Source organism: Malania oleifera, chromosome 1, assembly GCF_029873635.1.
Source record: "Malania oleifera isolate guangnan ecotype guangnan chromosome 1, ASM2987363v1, whole genome shotgun sequence".
Taxonomy (NCBI): Eukaryota; Viridiplantae; Streptophyta; class Magnoliopsida; order Santalales; family Ximeniaceae; genus Malania; species Malania oleifera.
This window is the reverse complement of record NC_080417.1, coordinates 80,910,446-80,923,697: the sequence shown is the minus strand read 5'-3', so window position 1 is coordinate 80,923,697 and position 13,252 is coordinate 80,910,446.

The window sequence follows — 13,252 nt, the reverse complement described above, 5'->3', positions numbered from 1 at the left end:
CGGATAAAATACAAGCGCTGTTGGAAATGGAAGCTCCGAGGACTAAAACGGAGATCCAAGTTCTGACTGGGAGGATAGCCTCCCTCAGCAGGTTTGTCTCCTGCTCAGAAGACAAAGGCTTACCTTTCTTTAGAACTCTACGGAAGAAGGGAGGATTCGAATGGGGGGAGGAGCAGGCCAAAGCCTTTGAACAGCTTAGGCAATACCTCGGATCCTCTCCTCTCTTAACAAAGATAAAGAATGGGAAAGATCTCTATCTATATATAGCATCCATAGAAAATGCCGTTAGCTCGGCCCTGGTTCGGGAAGAAGGCAGGAAGCATCAGCCCATATATTACACTAACAAGGTATTAAGTGGAGCCGAAAAGAACTATTGCATGGTGGAAAAAGCCGCCTTCTCCATCATCTGTGTAGCACAAAAATTAAGGCCCTATTTTCAAGCCCAGAAGGTAGTTGTGTTAATAAACCTACCAATGAGACAAATTCTATAGCGGCCGGAGAGTTTGGGAAGAATGACGAAGTGGTCAATCGAATTAAGTGAGTTCGACATACAGTATCAACCAAGGCCCGTAGTCAAGACCTAGGTACTCGCTGATTTTGCAGCAGAAAGGCTCCCCGAGTCATCCACTAAGTTGGACGTATGGACACTGCATGTTGATGGGTCCTCTAACACTGCTGGTGGGGGAGCTAGATTCATCCTTTTAGCCCTGGACGGCAGTGAAACTCTTTTCGCACTAAAGCTGGAGTTTATAGCAACAAACAACGAGGCGGAGTATGAAGCTTTGTTAGCAGGCCTACGCCTTGTAGAAGCAGTAGGGGTGGCACAGATCAAAGTATTGAGTGATTCCCAGCTGGTGGTAGAGCAGCTGAAAGGAAAATTTGAGGCTAGGGATCAAAGAATAAAGAAATATCTCGTTAAGGCACAAGAATACACAAAAGCATTCGTTCAGTTCGACATGGAACACGTACCAAGGGCAGAGAACAAGAAGGCGGATGCACTTGCAAAATTGGCCTCAGCAACAAATTCGGAATGGAAAGACGCTATTTATCTTGAATGAATAGGGAAACCCTCATACCAGGGGGACAGAATTAACTCAGTAGAGTCCAAAATCAGCAAGGACGATTGGAGAGCGTCTCTATTCCTATACCTTCAGGACAGATCCCTACCAAAGGACAATAAGGAAGCTCTAAAGGTGAGGAGGAAAGTTGCAAGATATACGTTGATGGACTGGGAGCTCTACAGGCGATCCCTAACACTGCCCTACCTTTAATGTTTAAGCAACGAGGAAGGGGAGTACATACTACGAGAAATCCATGAAGGAGTTTGCGAAAACCATCTTGCCAGTAGGGCTCTAGCCCACAAGGTTATGCAATAGATATTTTACTGGCCCACAATGAAGAAGGACGTGATCGAGCTCGTCAAAAGATGTGACAGATGTCAAAGATGCGCAGTAGTACCACACGTACCCTCTAATCTACTCTCCCCTCTAACCAGTCCCTGCCCTTTCGCACAGTGGGGGATAGACATCCTCGGACCTCTACCACAGGCGGCTGGCTAAAAAATTTTTTTGTTGGTAGCAATAGATTATTTCACTAAGTGGGTAGAGGTCGAACCTTTAGCCACTATAACAGAGTGGAACATTACGCGCTTTGTGTGGACAACAGTGGTTTGCCGTTTCGGAATCCCTTGGGTAATAGTTACAGACCATGGGAGCCAGTTCGACAACAAACGCTTCAAAAAGTTATGTTCGGACCTATCTATTAAGCTCGTCTTCGCATTAGTGGCGCACCCCCAGAGCAATGGATAGGTAGAGAACATGAACCGGATGATACTGCACGGGTTGAGGACGCGACTCGAATCTACGCAAGGTAGATGGGTAGAGGAACTCCCCTCACTCATATGCGCATACCACACCACCAAGAGGGCGGCAACAGGGGAAACCCCTTTTATGCTCGCCTTCGGCACAGAAGCGGTCATCCCAGCAGAGGTAGGGATACCCTCCTGGCGAAGGCAGTACTTCAGCGAGCAGACCAACAACGAAGAGCTCAGATCAGAAATAGACTTACTGGAAGAGAGACAGGACCAAGCGAGTCTAAAAGTTGCAGCATACCACCAGAAAGTAGCTAAGTACTACAACAAACGCGTCAAACTATGAAATTTTCAGTCGGGAGACTTAGTCCTAAGGAAGACGCAGAACAACCCTTCCGAGTCAGGGTTGCACAAGTTAAAGCCCAACTGGGATGGTCCATACAGAGTCACAACCGAGATAAAGCTGGGAACATACAAGTTGGAAGATGCAGGGGGGAAAGAGATTAAGAACACATGGAACTCGGAAATGTTAAAAAAATACTATTCTTAAAAAGCGCTTCTTGCAATGCTGTAATAAAAGTATTAATTACAATAGTTGTACTACATCAATAAAGTTTGAAAAATTACAAGTTCAGTTCCTACAGACTAGTTTGCTTTACTTCCCTCTCCAGCTTCCTCCTCCTCTCCCTCCTTATCCTCATCCAGATCTTCTGCGGATTCAGGACTCTTATTGCCATAACCATGTGAGCTCACACCATCCAGCGGAAGTTCAGGGTGCTTGGTTTTGACTTGGTCCCGGCACCTCCTGAATCCCACCCGATATACTTTGGAAGTATCAATGACGAATTGGTTGGAGTCCTTATACTCCTTTATTGCAGTTCGGGAGGCAGTAGCTGCAGCGGCAGCTTCCTTGGCAGGAAACTCCTCCCTACGAAGGCGCTCAATCTTGACTTGTAGAGCCCGCTCACGGACCTTGGCCTCGCACAGTTCGTTCTGAGCAATAATGTACTTCTCCCTGGAGTCCAAGGTTTGCCGGTACATCTCGGCAACCTTCTCCTCCTGGGCCAGGGCCATCATCGCCAGCTGAGAAAGAAAAAAAAAAAAAAAACATGGAACAGTCAGCAAAACTATGTATTAAGGGGAGAAGAATAAAGCCAGTTGAAGAATATACACCTGGTATGAGGTGTGGCAGATCTTCGCGGAAAGAGTGTCAGGAAGAGTGCACTGGGCCTGCACAAAATCCTTAGCGTGCACCGCCCGATGGAGAGTAGAGGCAGAACGGGTCGGCTCATGAAAAATCGCTTCAGTAAAAAGCTGAGGGATCGGAGGAGGAGCAGCGTTGAACGCTTCCTGATGAACACTTGAGTCACCTGTAGCAGGTGCATGCCTTTGGGAAGATTCCCCCTCAATCTCCCTTCTCTTCTTCCTACTCCTGCTCACCCTTTGCTTTCTAGCTTCCCCCATGAGGGATTCATATTTGGTGAAGTCCATATCTGCAAGTATAAAGAGAAATAGAGTTAACACTAACAATAGAGATAATATCCAAACACATACATATAAAAATCAGAGGCGAGGAGAGACTTGAGGAAACGGGGCTGATCCCCCACTGAACGAGGACACGCTCTTGGAGCAGCTCCTCATGAGGGATAATACCCTGCTCGCCAAGGGTTCGAAGCTCTTTTAGAATGGTCTGCTCGTCGGGTGAAAGCCTTGGAAGAAGGTGGTGCACCCGAACTACAAAGGAAAAGGGACGAAAGGAAAAAGTTGAGTCTGCAGATAACCTACTGGTAGCCCTTCAGAAGAAGGTGGAGAAGGGAGAGACCACGTTACCATCAAGAGAAGAGGACCGGACAAAGGAGCCCTTGTAGTTCAACTCCTGAAGCAAAGAAGTAACGAGACTTCCAGTTGTGTATGGAAGAGCTGCCCAGCGAAAAAAGTTTATAGCCTGGTAGAGAGTTGAAATAGTACAGCTCATTCTCTACAGAATGTGTTCGCATTTGGAAACAACTCCTAAAGAGAGGAACTATTGGTTGGTGGCCGAGGCGGAGCAGAAGGACGAAAAAACAGGTGAGCGAGAGATAGGAGTTTGGAACAAGCTGGGAAGGTGCTATCCGATAGAAACGTAACACGCTAGAGACAAAGGGGGAAAAAGGAAGCTTGAGACCCAAAAACGAAGGGTAACCTAACAGTAATACCCTGTGGTATAGCAAAGAAGTAACAAACATTTTGTAAGTCAGAAGGGTTGAGGCCACAATGGGCGTTCCTCACCGTAGTAAGAACCCTCGAAGGCTATGAAGAAGACTCCATGAGGGGAAACAAAGCGTGTATGAGACAATACCCTTACCAATGGATCAAACAGGCAAGCACCAATAAAAACAAAGAAGAAAAGATGCCTAAGCAGATCAAAACAATAAAATTCCGCACACAAATAGCAAGGTCGTCTTACAAAAAAAGATCAAACACACAAAGTTAACGCAAGAACATCGAAGAACATGAAGAACAACAAAACAAACATATAGTAGAGAGGGGGAGCATACCTACGACGAATGGGAGACCCCGTGGATTGAAGAGGAGAAAAGAAGGAAGGAGCCCTCTACTCAGAAGATGTGTGCAGAATGAAGGAGTCTCGTGGCCTTTATAAAGAGAGGATGGCACGAATCCCTGAGGCGGGAGTCTCAAAATTTCTCGTCTGCAAAAAAAGATTATGTCTCGAGGTGAAAAAGGACACAGATGATCTCGTAAACCCACAGAAGATCTCTGACATATGCACACTGTGGCTTCCGGAGGACAAACGGTGCCTCGGAAAGACAACGTCGCCTTGGACACAACGTCAGACAAGGAATCATAAATGAGAACGTTTCATCCAACCCACTTCCCAAGGTATGGTACATTCAAAACACACATTTATCAATCTTTGCAAGGAAGAGAAGGATGTAACGACCCCTCGGGAAAATAAGTAGACGAAACACCTAATAAAGGAGCACGACTCACTAAACATGACACATCTGTGGTTGAGAGGATGCTACGAAGCGTGGCCCTAAAAACAACCCAACAGATGAGCACGACTCATTAGGTCTACAGACCCAAACGACGAGCACGACTTGTAAGGCCAGAAACCCCCTCACAGATGAGCACGACTCATCAGCCTTATAGGCCCAAACGACGAGCACGACTCATCAGGTCTACAGACCCAAACGGTGAGCACGACTTGTAAGGCCAGAAACGCCCTCACAGATGAGCACGACTCATCAGCCTTATAGGCCCAAACGACGAGCACGACTAGTAAGGCCAGAAACAACCTAACAGATGAGCACGATTCATCAACTTTATAGGCCAAAACGATGAGCACGACTCGTAAGACCAAGGACAGCCTAGCAGATGAGCACGACTCATCAAGCATTGAGGCCCAAATAACGACCACGACTCGTAAGGACAAAAACAGCCAAGCAGATAAGCACGGCAAAGACAACTCGTCTAAATCCCCTCCGTGGGACAGATCGGCCAATTTCCCTCCATGAAGTAGGTTGGCCAACTTTCCTCAGGGGGCAGATCAGATAGGTCAGCAAATTTCCCTCCGTGGAGCAGGACAGACAGCTCGACCAATTTCCCTCCATGGGACAGGTTGGCCAACTTCCCTCTATGAAGCAGGTTGGTCAACTTCCCTTCATGGAGCAGGTTAGACATCTCAGTCAATTTCCCTCCATGGGACGAGTCTTGCAAATACCCTTCATGGAGCGGGTCAGACAGGTTGGACAAATTTCCTTCATGGAGCAAGTCAAACAGTTCGGCCCATTTCCCTTCGTGGGACATGTCGGCCAATTTCCCTCCATGAAGTAGGTCGGCCAACCTTTCTTCAGGGGGACAGATCAGATAGGTTGGCCAACTTCCCTTCTAGGAGCAGGTTAGACAGCTCGGCCAACTTCCCTCCATGGGATAGGTCGTCCATATCCCCTTCATAGAGCAGGTCAGACAGGTCGGCCAATTTCCTTTCACAGAGCGGATCAGACAGGTCGTCCAAACTTCACTCCATGAAAAAGGTTGAGCGGCTCGGCAAAATAGCTCGGCATGAGGAGCTCAGAAAAATAGTTCGGCACGAGCAGCTCAGGAAACCAGCTCGGCATGAGCAGCTCGGGAAAATAGCTCAGCATGAGCAGATTGGCAAAACAGCTCGGCACGAGCAACTCGGAAAAACAGCTCGGCACGAGCAGCTCAGCAAAATAGCTTGCCTCGAGCAGCTCGCCAAAAGAGCTCAGCACAAGGAGCTCGGCACGAGCAGGTCAACAACCTATCAAATGCAAAAAGAAGAAGAAGAAGAAGAAGAAGAAGAAGAAGAGAAGAATAGAAACACGATGGAGCATTAAACCTTATAAGGGGAAAAAATGCAAACAAAACCATTATTCAAAATTCTGTCTAGAAATTTGAAACTGAGGGGGGGACAACTAATATGCCCAAAACAATCTAGCTAATGAGGGTAGGTTAACGCCTATCTCGCACCTTCTTTTGGTCTGACATTCTGACGAGTGATTAGCTCCAACCTAATAAAGAGGAGGAGAGATCCACGCCAATGGCCTTAATAACCAAGTAATAGGTGCACGCACTTATTGCTAGAGAGTGATCCACGCACCTGTGCAATAAATTCGAGCCAACCTGCGGTCAACTCGAGCCCCTATAAAAAGGGATTGGGAGAAAAGGCAAAGGTAAGTCATTCAACACAATTATACTGTTGCATTTAGCCTCTCTAAAAGCATTCCTCTTACTTAGGCATCGGAGTGATCCCCCAGAGTACACTCCGGGTCCTCCAAGCCTTTCTTTTCCTCCTCTTTCAGGTCAACGAGAGTCGAAGGAGCATCCCTGCTATTTTTACCCCGCAACAGTCAATATAATAAAGACAATAATCTTTTTTGAAAGTGGATGAAAATACGTATTGTAGATTTTTTTGTGATCCTGAAGCAGACGTAAACTTTCTTGAAGGAGGTGAAGTTCTAAGGTTGAGGTCCTTCCATCATTTAATCTCCTTGTCCTTTAGAAGCTCAATTTACTAATTGTTTCTTGCTCAAATGAGTGTCCCATTCAGTGATCTAGCACAAACCTTGCTGCATCCATTTTCTAAAAAAAAAAAAAACAAATAAATAAAAAATAGGATTAAAGAAATTACCTTTTTTATTATTATTATTTTGTATTTTTTTTTATTTGGGAGGTCTGTGAAATTAGAACCATCCAAATGGGTACTTTACCTTCTAGTTAAAATTCCTTTTTAATCCTTCGATTTGAGATCCCTGATATAAAAGTTTTGTGACTGTTATACCAAGTATTTTCTTAGATTATAATATTTTATTGTTCATTTAAATTTTCATGCCCAAGATCTTGTGTTGGAACTTGAAAATTATTAGAGAAGGAAATGAAAAATATGAAAGAGTACACTTTTTCTTATCTTGTTATAAAAATAAAATATATAGTAAACCAATCAACAAGACTTTGATGTTTTACCCATAACTTTTGTTCACTATGCTCATCAATCCATTTCGTTGAAAAAATAAAAACAAAGAAAAGAAAAGAGAAAATGAAAATTAGTTTATCAAACCCTAGCAGAAGGAAATATTTTAGACGAATAAGGAAAATTACAAATTTTTACCATTTATAATTTTTTTCTCAGTTAATTAGGAAGTTCATCCGCTAGTTAAAAAGGGCTAATTTGCCCAAATTTCTTTTCAATCCTTTTTTAACATGTAAATATGAGATCTCTAATATGAAAGTTATCGATAACCATCAATAACCATTAAAATGTTTTCTTAAGTTATACATTTTCAATATTTATATACATATATGACAGATAAAAAAATTTAAATAGAATTTTCTACTATTGAGATGCCCTTAATTTGCTACGCTACCATTATTTACTGAGGCAGAGAGATTACATTACCTGTACTATCTTCCTCTTGTTCGTCATGCCCACAACTTTTTTTTATTTATGGGATAATTCATCTACTAGAGGATATGATACTATTAGAGCTAGCTAGTTTGCACTCTACAGTGCTTGAATGTTTGTGAACCCTAAAGCTCCTATTTATAGCTGGGGGAGAGAAATAACAACCGCAATTACATCTAGTTTTTTTATGAAAATATTTATAAAAAAAAAGGGAAAAAACACAAATATAATTGGGAGGGGCAAAAAATTACGGAAATGAAAGTCGGTTGAGTATTTTTTTTTATTTTTTATTTAAAAAAAACACTAAAAACTCAAAATTGATTTTCTAAAAGTCGGTTCTGTGTCAGCTAGACACGGATTGACACGCTGTCAATCTACGCTAAAAAAAAAAAGAAGTAAAAATAACATAACCAACTTTTGGAAGGTCAATTGACATGATGAAGGACCTACTAGCCAATATGCACAAAAAAAAAAAAAAAAAAAAGTAAAAATGTGCTCACAAAAGTCGGTTCTGCACTGACACGTACATGTGGCCTTACCCCGTCCACTCCCTTCCTTCCTGCCCAAAATCCATCCCTGCAACCCCCTCCCATGCGTATGCTCCCCACACCCCCTGTCCCCCTACCCCTATCCCCCTATTTATATGGCATTGGTCCATCTCCCTCCCACTTGTACTTCTCTTATCTTCTTCGTTTCTCCTACAGGCTCCGCACCACCTTCATAAATTTCAGTATTTACTTTGATTTTATGTAACCATTTTATTTAATATTGAGACATGAATTTAACCGAACCTTTCATCCTGACGTTGGGGATCCTTCATACCTCCTACAAGGCATGAGAGGAGGATCATTTTGATGTCTTTGAAGGATGTCAGTGTGTGAGCACATTATATACACATTGACATACTGATCCTAAAAGCATTTTGTGGATTCAACGAGCGGGATTCTATTTACTGTACCAAATTTAGTACATTTCGCTTGACAACATCTTAATTAACACATTGCTGGAGCACTAGATGCTTGAGACGCACACATTTTACTTGCTTTGGGGCAAGACGACAATAAAGCTGTAAGATGACGCCATCATTACAATATTACCTGTAGATTGCCACCAAAACCTTATTATTTACCACTTACCCCTAGCTACCCATGATCCCGAAAAAAATAAAAAAAAGGAAGCCCACGCCAAGGGTGATCCAACCCTTCACCTTCTCATAGGGAGTTGGACAATGAACTACTAGGCTCAAAACACCCTATACAAATTTGGATTTTTTTGTTGTACTTGAAATTAAAGCCTGCATTGATTTTGAGCTTTAGCTTAGTTAAATTTTATATAAATTCCAATTTTATGATTCTAAATATGATATTAGAGTCAAGACCTTAAGTTTAAATTTATGTAAACTTAAATAAAATAAAAATATAAAAAAATGAATAAATTGACTTGTTCATATTTTTGCACAAAACTCAAACCCAATATTTAATGTGGTCTTAGTGGACCACACATCTTTGTGTGTATTAGCTGGAGTGGCATGATAGTCCTCCAGTCGACTTGTTTTCCAAAACTATTTCTGTGTTGCTTGCTCAGAATACAACTTTCACATATTACATTTGGATGGTGGATATTGGGTAAGCCTTTCACCATTTTCTTACTTCCCAACTGTTTCAAACTTTCAAAATTCAGTTCTCTATACCTTAGATGCCATAGCCAGTCTTTGTCTTTGATAATAGTGCTCAAATACCTTGGCGTATCATGTTGGATGGCAAGCGGAAACATTCGATTCTTTGTCATTTGTACTCGAGTAACAAGCTTTCCTCGAGCATCTATTATCACCACCTGTTTATCACAAAGGCTAATTCAGTAGCCTTTCTCGACAAGCTGTCCGAGATTCAAGATGTTAGTCTTCATATTTGGCACGTAATAGACATTGGAGATGTAAGCATGATCTCCGTACTTCTGTTTGATCAAAACATCTCCTCTCCCTCAGACTGGGATTTTAGAGTTATCACCAAAAGAGATCTCCCCCTAAACTTTCTCATCAAGTTCAAAGAATAAGTTCTTTCTGCTAGTCATATGGTTGCTGGCTCTAGAATCAAGGTACCAAACACTTTGGTCCTGAGTAGTTGAATTGTGTGCCATCAGCATCAATGACTCTCCATCCGCATGTTCAGTTTCAGCAAGGTTAGCCTCCTCGCTAACCTTTTCTTATTGTCGCCCCCAACATTCATTGCTATAGTGTTTGTATTTACAACAGTTGTAGCACTGAACGTTTCTTTTATCTACGTTCGGGCTAGTATTGTATCCCCCTCTTCTTCCTTGTCCTTTGCCTCGTGGGATATAGTTCTATTGATTACGTCCTTCTCTAGTGGGACCTTTTCTGCCTCTTCCACCTCCTCTGGAGTCAAAATTTTCATAATTTCTTCCACAGGATCCTCGACCTCATTCTCTTCCTTGCTGTGACGTCCCCCCTTTGTCATATATATCTGTAGTGAGGGACAACTTCGTTTGGAGGGCTTACTCCAGTGCTTTATCATCACTCCTTCTGTTGACTTTCTGCTCATGGGCTTGGAGTGAGCCGACAAGTTCTTCTACGGACATGGTTTCCAAATCTTTTGTTTCTTCTAGGGTCACAGCTATATAATCATATTTTGGATCTAGAGATCGCAAAATTTTCTCACAAATTCTCTCGTTATTGAGAGTCTCTCCATTTCTTCTCAATTGATTTGATACCACCATAACTAGTGTATAGTAGTCAGTAATAGATTCAGTATATTTCATTTTTAGAGATTCGAAATCACCTCATAATGTTTGAAGACAAATCTTCCTTACTTTGTTTGCACCTTTGTGTGTTCACTGGAGAGAGTCCTAAACTTCTTTGGATGTCTTCACAGAGGTGATGATTTCAAATGTGGCCTCATCAAGACCTTGGTAGATTATGGACTTCACCTTGCAATCCTTCTTTCGATCGGCTCGCAAGGTCGTTCTTTGAGCATCAGACATAGCTGTTTCAACTTCTTTTGATGGGCTTTCTCTGTATCCATCTTCAATGATATCCATGACATCCTAAGCACCTAGAAGGGCTTTCATTTAAATAGACCAGTTGTTATAATTCTCCCGGGTCAATTTTGGAATAACCGCTTGGGTAGCACCATTCGCCATTGAGTTTAATATACAAAAACAGAGAGATGGGGGTTGATTTTGGCAAATATGATGCCACTAATGTGTTAAGAAGGTTGAAAAACCTTAAGAACCGATTTTGGGTTGCAAAGAATCGGTCCAAAAATCACTAAACTGGCTATAGGAATTTCAGGTGGTTTTTTAAACTAGTCGGTTTAACTTAACGACCATTTTAACTTTATTAGTTCTACCGTAGGGCCACGTGGCAACTTCTGCCTGTGCCGTGTGTCGGCAGTTGGACGTGGGTCGAAAGGCGGGTCGAGTCTTGGGGATAGATCCAGGTTGCGGGTCACAGGTCGCTGAGCCAGGTGTTGGATCGGGTTCCCGGGTCGGATCGAGTAGCTGAGTCGGATTTCAGCAATCGGGAGAGGAAGACGCGTGCGGGGCGCATGGAGCGCGTGTCACTGGTAGCTGGAGTCTTCGTCGGCGCGTGCAGTGCATGGGAAAAGCGCTGAAACAGCTGGAGGCGCGTGTAAGGGCATGCGGCATTTCCTGATGTCCGTCGAAGACATGGTTTTCACCTTTGGAATCGTCTTGACGCGAATTTCACAATGGTAAGATCAATTTTGGATTTTGAGTAACTTCAAATCTGGGATAAAATTGAATTTTTTCTCTGTTCGTCTCTGTTTGGCGGATTTCGGCATTTTTGGATGCTCTGATACCACTGATGGGTGGAGAGGATTGCTTAGTCACTGGTTGCGACTAAAACTCAATGAGAATAAATGCAATAACAATGTATTTCAATCTGAAAATAGATACAGAAAACTTCAAATCACAACTCTCTCTCTCGCCCACTGGTTTTACTCTCTCTACACTCCCCACTACATTGCACACAGACACAACTATTTATAGCAAATACAAAACCCCAATAATCAAAAAATACAGTTGGTAGGTGAGGTAAAAATATACAATCTAAAGCCATTTTTTAAGTAGCACTATTAAAAAAAAGTAAATCATATTAGCTCACACAATTCATTTTTCTTGTGGTTTTTTTTTTTTTTTTAAACTAGCATTGGTATTTTTGAGGTAAAAATATGATGTGTCCAAAAAATAGTGTCCTTTTAATGCCCATTGAAAAGAGAAATCCTTGCTCCAAGGAGAATTTCTAGAGATAACCTTGTCCTTGTGAGCATTCAAGAAAGTGAGTTTTTTTTTTTTTTTCAAATCAAATAGATTAAATGTATATACGCAAACAATTCTCCAAACTTAATGTTTGGGAATTAATTACAAAAATAGCTTTATGTTATAAAATAATGTAGAAATTAATAATAAAATAAATAGAGATGAGCAGAAAAATAAATGAAGACGAGAATGAGATTTTACATGGTTCGGATATACTTGCTCCACGGGCGGATTAGATCAAAGTTTCACTATTTCAAGAGGAATTGCATTATGATATGAATATGAACTTATACAAGATATCTCTCCTTATTTCTTTTATATCTCTCATCTTTCTTTCTATTTCTGTCTTTCTCTCTTCGTCTTTTCCTTTCTATATACTCCTTATTTCAAGCATGCAATATGTATATATAAGCATGCTTCATGTATATCACAAATGAGAGGGAGAGGGAGAGGGAGAGGGTGCCATTTTATAGGGTAGGGGGTGGAAGATGAATTAGTGCAGACATATAGGGTAGGTTCATAGGGACATGGGGGGACATCTACCTATATTTCATAATACTCCTCCTTGGATGTCACCCATATATTAACTTCTTCTGTTAAGATCTTTAAAATGCATCATTCCGATAAGATGAACCAACTTCTTGAATGTTGTAGTAGGTAAAAAGCTTTGATGAACAAACTTGCTAAATTATCACTTAATTGGATCTGCTGAACATCTATATCACCATTCTTCTGGAATTCATGTGTGTAGAAGAATTTTGGAGAGATATGCTTTATTTTGTCACCCTTGATGTATCTTCCTCTCAGTTGAGCTATACATGTAACATTGTCTTCATATAAAACTATTGGAATATTTTTGATTGATTGAAGATCACAATTTTCTTGAATATGAGAGATCATTTTGATTACGCGCTTAAATTGCATAATTAGGTGTTTTAATTCATGCATTACGAATTTTTTTTTTAATTCAATGCCTAATTAATTTCAATAAATTAACATTGTGTCCTGTTTATAACATTTGGGTATTATTGAGTAAATTATGAATTTTTGGTATTTTTTATCGTAGGGCGATTATTAGAAGCTAAAAACCGACAGCACTTCGTAATCTATGCGTAACTCTCTCATCCGACCTCTGATTTTGATGATTAAAGATGGTATAAAAAGATAAGAGAAGTCTCTAAAATGTTCATGTTTTTTGTTTTGAGAAATATTAGCTACAT